The 10,890-nt window shown below is 39.0% G+C and overlaps 1 pseudogene; it reads left to right on the plus strand.

Moving 5' to 3' along the window:
• The first annotated feature begins 8,458 nt into the window (after positions 1–8,458).
• LOC101715262 (vasculin-like) lies at positions 8,459–10,042 on the plus strand (annotated as a pseudogene).
• Positions 10,043–10,890: the final 848 nt, after the last annotated feature.

The raw sequence follows: 10,890 nt of genomic DNA on the forward strand, positions 1-10,890 counted from the left end.
ACCAAAGTTGTTAAACTTTTTCTTTTTTTTTAAGAGTAGGAAAAATTTGAGAGAAAGAAAGCTTCTGCCTAAGAGAGACAGAAGGGGGACCAGAAAGTGGGTTGCCTACTAATCCCACTTTTCAAAAATCCCACTTTTATACAGCCATGCTGTGTGGTGAGGGATACAAAGTGGGACAAAACTATAAGACCCAATGGAAATTTACAAAATGAGCATGAGGTGGGACAAAACCATGACCAACCAATGAGATTACAAGTACAGTCACCCATGTAATATTGATTAAATGGGGATCAAATGGGAAAACAAGTCACATACAAGGAATTTTCCATTTAGACTATCAATCACTGCTGTCTATCTCTAGGGGAAGTAGTACCTCCTTTTTTTTATAATGCTGACCAATGAATGTGCCTCAATTGTTGTCCATGTTGGATCCTTGCTGTGTTGGCTCCTGGAGGGATGGCACCTTAAGGGAGGCCCTGTCTAACTGCCTACAAGATATCTAATTAACTTACCTATCTACAATATTCTCCCCTCTGCAGAAGTACTCCTAACTGCTGTGAGGGGGCAAAGGATGATGACCAATCTGGCTACTTCCAGCTGAAGAGGGTTGTAGTTGTGAACAGCAGTCAGAGTTACTCTATAGAGGGTCTATCTAAAGGCCTTTGATAGGCACCAGGCATTGTCATCTTGGGTAGACTGATAGCTTTAAGTCTGGAGGAGACAAAACCAGAGAAACAGTTAAGAATACATGGACCAAATACTAAGGTCAGCAGGACTGCTATGAATATAGCCAACAAGAGTTTCCACTGGGAGGAATTAGTAACAGCCTCACACAGAGGATAATGAGAAGGTTCAGGGAACTTCTGAATCCAACATAAAAGTCATATTGTATAGTTTAGCAGTTATGACCTGTTTACAAGGTTGATCTGGTGGATCTCAGTAAAAGAAGTCTAGCACATTTGTCATTGGTTCCATTTGTATTACTGCTTCGAGTTTAGCAGCCTCTAGGCAAGAATAAACAAAACTTTAAAGAAATTAGAGCATGAAAAATCTAAGCATGAGCACACTAGAATGGAAGGGCAGGTTGGGGAGAAAGTCATACTTAGATACTGGAATAGTGAGTGATTTTAACCTGTCCTTCTTAGACTCTTTTATTGATGGAAGTTATCTATGTATAAATCTGATACTTTGTCATGTCTCTCTAGTTTTAGCTGGCTGTAAGAAAATAGGAGACAATTTGAACAAATCTCACTAAGAAATTTAAAACTAGCTGAGATCATAGATTTTACTGTAGTTTTTTCCTAATGATCCATAACCATGTCAGCTACTAGTGTAGTTGGAAACTGCCAGAAGGAGTCAGCAATTGGAGCCCCACCTTTATATCTAGCTTTATTACTATGGCATTATTTTTATACCTCTTTTGGTTATTCTTTTCTGCTGAGTGTTTGAGACCAAGTTAAAATGAGACCTGTGTCAATCAGTATGAACCTCTTGCTATCTATCAAGGTCAGTTAAGTCTCCTCAGGCATTACTTTGGAACCATGAATAGAGCCTCTCAGCTCCTCTGTCAGTTTCAGTTGTCAGGATGGGTCACAGCCTTGCTTGACCATGTTGCTTTCAGTGAAAGCATGGGAGACTTTTTCTTCTTTGTGACCCTCCTTTGGCACATGGTACATTTTGTCCTCTGGTGCCCAGAAATCTCCCTGCTCAGGAGGTTGAGTGACTTACAAAAGATGTAGGATCCTGCAGAAAAGGTTCCTTTGTGTCCTGGATGTTTGTTGACCTTGAAGGGCCAGGGCCAAAATATTGGCCGTCCTCGTAGCCCAGTTACCTTTCTAGTTTTGGTTTTCAAACTAGTTGTTGAACACCCAGAAGAGAAGATCAGTGACATAAGTATTTCAGTAGAAGCAATGAGCTTAACTATTATAATTTCATCTGGACATTAAGCACTTTTGAAGTATATTTTACCAACCATGGTCATTTTAGTAGTTGAATCCCTGCAGAATGTTAACAGACAACAGTTGTACATTATATAGAAAAACTTATGATCAAGAGCCACATGTAGTATTTTAGCATGACAATCATGATGACATCTTCTTTGTAACACTTACTTCTCCATCTTAGTATGGAATAGTCTTTCAGTCAAACACCTCCATCTGATCACAAGACATTAAATAACACAAAGAAAACTCTTGTTATCCTTTATTAGTATGCTATCTAAAGAGAACATACATATTGACCTATAAATGTACTTTAGGAGTTCATAATGTCTAGCCTCTAATTTTAGTGTGTGACATTGTTTGGGCTGTTTGTCATCTGAGGATCCCTTAGTGTAGTGACTCATACACATCACATAACTTCTTGAGAAAAACTATTATTTGACTGGTTATCTCATGCTGGATTGACATGCATCTCATCACAAGTAGCTGGAGTGCAAGAGAAAGGCAGATACCTGAGTCAAAAAAGATCATTACCATATAGTATCTTAGAAGATCTGTACACCCAGAAGGCATGAATGATATTTAGTATACCATGAAATAACAATGAGTATCAATTACATTAAACCCTTTGTCCCTTAATCTTGTTTTGTTTCAAGAGCATTTTAAATAAAAGCTTGTTTTCCCACAGAAAACTTAGCTGTTTGACCATGATCAATGTGTACATATCACAACAATATGTTTAGCAATGTATTTCCCACACAGCTATGAAAATTATTGGGATCCCCTTTGTGAACAAAGGCTGGAATAAATTTTTTCAGGCAGCTGCTCCTTTATATACCAAGGGGAGTCCTGTCCAGTAGTTTTCCTAAGCCCAAGAGTCTTTATTTAATTATCTTAACAAATTTTTAGATGACTTATGAGAGCCAGATCATAACAATTAACACATTATTTTTGACCAATGAAGGATTCCCAAGATATTATATATCTTAAAATATCCAAAATGCCAAAAGAAAAAAAGCTCAAACAAAACAGCTGTACGTGTTGTAACAAATTGAGCAGACACACACACACACATATAAGACAACTTGTTTATAAACCAGAGTACACTCAGATGTATTTGGCCAAGTTGAATTATAATAACTTTTATAAGTTTTAGGTTTATAATTATAAAAAAGACTAGTCAGAACTTTGCAGATCAATTAACAGAGATCTCTTGTAATAAGAATCAAAAGGAATAAAAATCTCCTACACCTGTGAAAGCAAAGATCATTTTAAGATGGGCCCTAAACTGACAGTTCATCTGACTGGAATACCCAGTTATACAGCCTTCTCATTGTTGCTTTGATAGCCATAGTTGTTTGATAGCCACATGTAATAGTTCCCTCTAAAGGGACAGACTGGTAAAGGTAATTTTAACTATCTCCAGTGGCTCAGGCCAGGTTTGCATGTAGAAGAGACTAGGTGATACTCTTTGGAGTGTCATAAGTATGAATTTCAAAGAGTGAGGGAAGGTCTGTCAAGGCTCCAACCTGCTGTGCTGTAGGTGTCTACCTATGACAGTTTTTCCCATTTTGAAAAAAAAATCAAAGGAAAAGAAGGCATCCCCTTCTATCTCTCTTGTTCTGTGCCCAATCTAAGGTGTTCCTTAGACTTTATCTCATTCAGTGCCAGTGGCAGCAGTCTAAAGGTACAAGGAAGTGGCCAGAGCTGGGTTAGCTGTTCTTACCATTCTCTAATTTTGCCTGAGGGATGAAAGACAGGTAAATCTGGACTAAAACTTTTATATTTTTTTGAGAGTTTCAGGATTAAACCTAGACCAGTTTTCTATATGGCCCAGAGATAAGTGAAGGTCAGCTTTATTCTGGAAGGATTCCAGGGAGGGGAAACTCACCATTCTACAAGCTTTGTCTTGAAATCCAGCAGCCTCAGAAGAGGGAAGTAGCTTGAATTAAACTGTTATTTCTCAGGGGTAGAGCAGTGGAGAAGGGACAGAAGGGTACCTTTAAGTATGGCACAAGTACTAAATCTTAACCATCTCATGTGTAGAAGGACAATTAAGATCAGGAGCTTTTCCAGAGTGGATATGTAATCCTTAGCAAAACATGTCTCTAGAGACAAAAACTATGATTGACTCCAACTGAATTGCCAAGCAGAAAATCAAACCAATAATCAAAGAACCCAAATGGCTGCTTTTTGCCTCTTGAAAGAGAATAAAAGTGTTCTAACTATATTGTTTATGGATTACCCTTTTAATGAATTACTCTGAATCTATAATATCTAATTTATGATTTAAATACCCTACAGGCTGTTGAGCAGGCCCCTAATCTTGTAGAAACACTCCCAAAGCCATATTTTTACCTATTATTAACATACAAACTGAAACCGTGTCCTATAGCAGGCACTTAGAAGTGCTTCTTTGAGCTTCTGGAATGTAGTCCTGGAATAAGGTTCCCAGGTTAAAATATGGGTGTCTGTCTCTTTTTCTATAAGCTAGTAGAGGGGTCACACAATCTCACTATATACTGGTATCTGAAGGCCACAGAAACATGTACTTTCTAGGAATCTCCTTAACTGTTTTAGAGTCTTGGGCTATGGAAAGGAAAGAATTGATTTAATTCTTTCTTCCCCCAGTCTCTGGGTTCCCTTAGTTATAATAAGGTCTAAATATTTTACCTCAAGGCTGCAAAGTTGTGCCTTAGATCTAGAAACATTATTACCCTTGTCTGTTAGAAAATTTAGAAGAGCACAGGTGTCTTGGCTAGAAAGCTCTTCTGAGGGGACACATACAATCTACATATTGCAAGATTGTGTCTTGGGAAAAACTATAGTATTTTCTTTTATCAAATCAAGGTCTAGGGATGGCCTCACCTTTTTTTTTTTTTTGATAAATAGTTGACAATTGAAAATAATTGAAGGACTTAGCTCTTATTTTTCTTAGATCTTCAAGAATACATGCCTGAAAATGTCTTCTATTTTAATCTCCTATCCGATTGGGAGGTCAGCAGGGGTCTTGTATAGGATCTGCTTGTGTTCCAGTAGGAACCAGTTATTCCCCTGGCTGCCTGCCTTCTGAGCTTCCAAAATTAAGATAATATTTATCTCTACATGTAGTAGCAGCTTATAATACTACTTGTCTCTCATTAGAAATCAGTATTTGATTTACGAGCAACATTACATATGTCAGGTAAAAGGGCCAAAGACCAAGACCAGACCAGGCCACAACAAGCCTTTATTAGGGGAATAGATCTGCCGGGCTGTCTCTGAACAAAGGAGAGACAAAAGCAATATGGCTGGGGCAGGGAGAGTCTTTTATAGAGACTGGGGTGGGGTTTGTAGGGGCTGAGGTGGGATTGAGTGAGGTAGTGACTAGGGAATGGAGGAGCTGGTGATGTCACTAGATGGTAGGAGGTGAGCGAGTATTAGGTTACTCTCTAGGTGGGAACAGGGGCATGCTGGGAAGAAGGGTTTGTTCTTTGGTGGGAGCAACCATCTTGGCATGATGTCACACAGGGGAGGGGGCAAGGCACCATAGGAAGAGGGCAGCTACTATACATAATAGCTGCTGAGGTGGTGGGTGACCTATCAACATCTTTCTAATCTAGTCCATAGGTCTGAGTAAGTACTCTAAAGTCGTCAATGTTTATATCAGGGTCATCTGAAAACTTTCTTAGGTCTCATTTGATCTTAGATCACTGAAAAGACACATGCACACAGGTGGTCCCATATTTGCCATTTACTTCCTGCAAGGGATGTCATCTTTGAGGGACATGAATAATGAAGGACCCTAGTTAGCAAGACAGACTCCATATTGCTGCTTGACCCACCTGCCTGCCCTTTAGATGAACTCAGAAGGAGGAAGCTTAAAAACCTCCTCCCCTTAGAAAGTCTCTTTAGAAATAACAATTAATCAACTATTGTTTTACAAATGTCCTAACAGCAGGGCATTCTGCTTCTGTACCTTTTGCTTGCTTTACTAGTTCTATCCCATAGAGGGGCCTAGAAACTGTTGGCCTCAAAGGTGTATAAAACATGTTTGTCAACCCCCAGTCGAGGCTCGAGTCCGATGCTTGGCTCGGGTCCCGGCCAGAAATAAACTCCTGTGTGGATTTAATATCAGTCTCTGGTTGGTTCCCTCTCACTGGGTGTAACAAATAACATAGCTAAGGATGGATTTAACCTTATGGAGGTTTTAATAATGGCTGGCCTAGAAACTCCACCCTCAGCACTTGGTGGTCAAGGCTTAAAGTTGTCTTGGAAACTTTGTTTTCAGGTTCTAAAGGGGGGAGGAGTAGCCTCAGGCTTAGAGGTACTGAATGTTTTAAGGGTGAGATGGCTCTCATTTTCCTATGTCCCACATTTACATTTGAACACAAGCAAGAATTACTTCTTAATGTAAAGAAAGTCTGAACATAAGATGATTTTGACCATTTTCTCTCTTTTACAGTATAATTCTAATTGTTAGATAGCATCATAATATTGCAGATAGGTAAGTTAATTAGATATCTTGTATGCAGTTAGACATGACCAGCCCTCCAGGAGCCAACACAGCGAGGAACCAATATGGAGAACAATTGAGGAACATTCACTGGTTAGTATTATAAAAAGAAGAGGTGGCCTCACCACCATCTACAATCTCGTGAGACTTGGCCTAGAACATTGTGGATCTGGTCGGCTCCATTTTGGGACTGAGACTGGCTGTGGGGGAGGGAAAAGCAGTAAAAGAGGATTATTCAAAGTACTGAAAACCTCCTCCTGGGATCGAGCATAGCAGCACCCCCAGGGCAGGGGTACCTCTGGTGGGGCAGAAGGACTGAATTACTCAGATGTGAAGATCATCTGTTGTGCCCAGATCGCGAGGTCCCCAAAGACCAACAAGGAGCCGATTCCGATGCAAACACACCAGGGTCATTTATTCAAGCTCGAGCAGGGACTCTCATCTGACACCAAAGTAGCTGGTCAGGATTGAGAGCCCCGACTCTAAAACACCAGGGGTTTTTATAGAGGTTACAGCAAGGCGCAGGGTTTTCAAAAAGGCATGGGGTTTCAAATCACAGGCAAATCACACAATTGGCTAGCATTTAGCAAGTTTTGAAAGTTTAAACCGATTGGCTGTGCCTTGCATGCTGAACTGCAAACGGCTGCTCAAGTCATCGAAAGAACATCTGGGATACTGGGGTATTGGGGTAACTACTGATTAGCTGTTGCAGGCCATCGAGAAGAGCATCTGGGACATTGAGGCAGCTACTGATTAGCTGTTGCTAGGCTACTTGCTAGGGGACTGCTGAACATTATCACAGGCAGGTGGCCAAAGTACATCTTGTGGTTTTTCTTGAAACTAGAATTTATGTCCAGTCCACCTTACTCTAAGATGGGGCCAAATTTTAAAATGGAGTCACTCAAGCCTCACACATCTTCTAGGTTTTGTGAAAAAGACCCCAGATACTTCAAGTGGCCATTTTGGAATTACTGTGTTTTTGGATAATTTTGCCCCAGAAGTTTATTAAAATTGGCAAGAATCATCTCTGAAGTGAATTGATAGTGCTATCAATTCAACAAGCTACTCAGTCAGAGACCCAGACATTTCATCAGTATTTTGCTTCAGATGGATTATATAACTAGCTAACATATTTCAGGTGGTGCCCCCCCCCCCCCCCGTTGGTGTTCTTTAGCCAAAATTGTAAGGTATGATTGATTTGTGTACTGAGTAGTTTCAGCAGTTTTGAATTAAAGTTTAAATATTGCTGAAGTTTAATGGGAATTTATTTTTACCTTTATTAAAAGTTTTAGGGATTTTCTGACCTCGATCCTTTTATGTCTCAATGGAACAGCTTTTCTAGATGAAGACATTGAAAGAATACAGTTTTTTTTTCTTTTTATCTTTTACTTATGTGAAAATTTAAGATGTTGCAGTTTCCCACTGGTGTGGTAGTATTAAGATAGCTATTTGTATCTGTGTGCTGAAGTTTAGGACTACTCTTCAGATGTGAAATTTTCTTTTCTTTCTACTTTTTGGCTCATAACTTGGATGCTTCTTCTGGAGTGGGATAAGTTCAACAGTGACAAGTACATGGACTAATAAAGAACACTTTGATCTTAAGCCCAAGCAACTTGGCTAATTTTGGAGATAGCCATATGAAAACTTTAAAATAGAAGTACGAGTAGCTGACTTGAAATAACTATGTCAAATAGTCATAGGTTAAGTATCTTCAAAGAACTTGGATATGTCAAAAGATACAAAGTAAAAAAACAAACTGGAAAACATAAATATTACAGAGAAAAAATCAACACCTTGTGCAGTCCGGTTGGAATTTGGACTTGCCATGGGTGTTGAAGTCTTGTTTCACTGTGTTGGAGAGACTGGACCTAAATGACACCGCATGACTTTGCTCCAGCCTGGCTTAATTTTCCTGCTCCATCATCATCAATAAAGTCATCACTGAATTTTGAGAAACATTCTGAAAATTTTTCATGGACAGAAAATCAATATGATGTGAATCATCAATGACATAACTCTTCAAATGGCTTTGATTCTGGTATTGGGTGTCTTAATGGAGGTACCTTTAGAAGGAAAGAAAAAAATGGATGGTGTATACATGGTAGAAATGCTACTGAAAACATAAATCACCGAGGGGGATACTCTGTTGGAAATTTTCATTCTCATAGCAGTATTTTCCATTCTGGAAAAAGCCAAGGACTACATGAAAACAACATACCTGACAATGAAACTGGGAGGAAAGAAGACAAAAGGGAGTGAAAACAGTTTGAGGTTGAGGAATTTCCATCTTTAAATCTTGAATATGAAAGAGAACCAAATCAGAATAAATTTTTAGCTGCAGGTGTATGGGGCCTACATGCCCAGACCCACACATACCCAACCAAAAAAATCTCCCAAGCTCCTCTGTTAGAATATCCTCCAAATCCTAAATCTAGAACTCCAAGAATGGTGGTCATTAAGAAAGGTAATACAAAAGATTTACAACTATCTGGATTCCCAGTAGTAGGAAAACTTCAGTCGCAGTCAGTTAAGAATAGAACTGGTTCAAGTGCTTATAAAGGTTTAGTCCCTAAGCCTGCCACTCCACCTACAAAACCTATACAGTGGAAAAGCCAAACTAAAGAAAATAAAATTGGAACTTCTTTCCCTCATGAGCCTGCATATACTGTTGGCAACTTTAATGCTTTTAAATCAACTGCCAAGAATTTTAGTCCATCAACAAATTCAGTGAAAGAGTGTAATCATTCAAATTCCTCTTCACCTGTTGACAAACTTAATCAACAGCCTCATCTAACCAAACTGACATGAATGCACACTGATAAGAAGAGTGAATTTTTGAAAGCATTGAAAAGGAACAGAGTAGAAGAGGAACATGAAGATGAAAGCCATGCTGGCTCAGAGAAGGATGAAGACTCATTCAATTTGCATAATAGCAATAGTACTCATCAAGAAAGGGATATAAATAGAAACTTTGATGAAAATGAGATTCCACAAGAGAATGGCAATTCCTCAGTAATTTCCCAATAGATAATTCGATCTTCAACCTTCCCACAAACTGATATTCTTTCCAGTTTACTTGCAGCAGAACACAGGTTGTTGAAGGAGATGGGCTTGCAGGAGGACAGTGAAAATGATGAAACGTGCTCCCTTAACTACAGATGAAATGAGAGAATTCCAAGTTATTAGTGAACAGTTACAGAAGAATGGTCTGAGAAAAAATGGTATTTTGAAAAATGGACTGATCTGTGACTTCAAGTTTGGACCCTGGAAAAACAGAACTTTTAAACCCACAATTGAGAATGATGACACAGAGACAAGTAGCAGTGACACATCAGATGATGACGATGTGTGAAGGACTTCCTAACAGCTTTAGAAATTTTATTGTGACACTTTGGGGTGAATTGTAAAAATGAAGAACTATAATTTATGTAGTGAAATACCCCATTAGAAGATGATTTTTGGGGGGACTTCAATATGAAGAAAATCAAGAATATTAGGTTGGGCTGTGTTGAACATTATTTCTTTGTAAATGAATGTTGTAGAAATGAGGACTTTGGTTAATCCAACATTGACTTTCTTTATCACTGCAGCATTTCTCTGACTAGCAATGTGATGAAGTAAGAGCTTCTCATTTAATAATAAAAAATTGTATAATGCTTTGCAAAAAAATAAAAAAGAAGAGGCACTACTTCCCCTAGAGATAGATAGCAGTGATTGATATTCTAAATGGGAAATTCCTTGTATGTGACTTGTTTCCCCATTTGATCCCCATTTAATTAATATTACCTCTGTGACTGTACTTGCAATCTTATTGGTTCGTCATGGTTTTGTCCCACCTCATGCCCACCTTGTAAATTTCCATTGGGTCTTATAGTTTTGACCCACTTTGAACCCACCTCACTACATGGCTTTGCTTTATAAAACATCTTTGAAAAATGGGGTGGGTGGGCAGCCCACTTTCTGGTCCTCCTTCTGTCTCTCTTAGACAGAAGCTTTCTTTCTCTCAATAAATTTTGCCTACTCTTAACCTCCATTGTTCCTAGAATTCATTCTTTGATTTTAGAGAACAAAAACTTGCATTTCAGTTATCTAGTAGGTTTGGGAGTTACTTCTCTTCCCCCTATATCAATAGTACTTTCCTCTGTGTACTTGGCTTTAGGAGGTAGGCACACCACACACAGGTGTAGAAAAATACTAAATTGCTCCTGAATGCATTTCAAAGGAGTAAGACGTTCAGATATGGAGCTCCTAATCTGAAACAAGAGAAACAAATATGGCATCCCACAAGTCTCTGCTTGATTCATGTGCCCCCTAGGGCATCCCCAGGGCATCCCTCAAGGTTTATTCCACTCCAGGGTACATAGCTACCCTCTGGAGAGAGACCCAGAAAATAAAACTGGACTATCTACCCTTTACCAGCACCATGATCTTATCTTCCTCAGGGAATTCATATCC

This window comes from Heterocephalus glaber, unplaced genomic scaffold (assembly GCF_053883595.1).
Source record: "Heterocephalus glaber isolate CG9 unplaced genomic scaffold, H.glaber_assembly_v1.0 deba00000122, whole genome shotgun sequence".
In the NCBI taxonomy this organism is placed as follows: Eukaryota; Metazoa; Chordata; class Mammalia; order Rodentia; family Bathyergidae; genus Heterocephalus; species Heterocephalus glaber.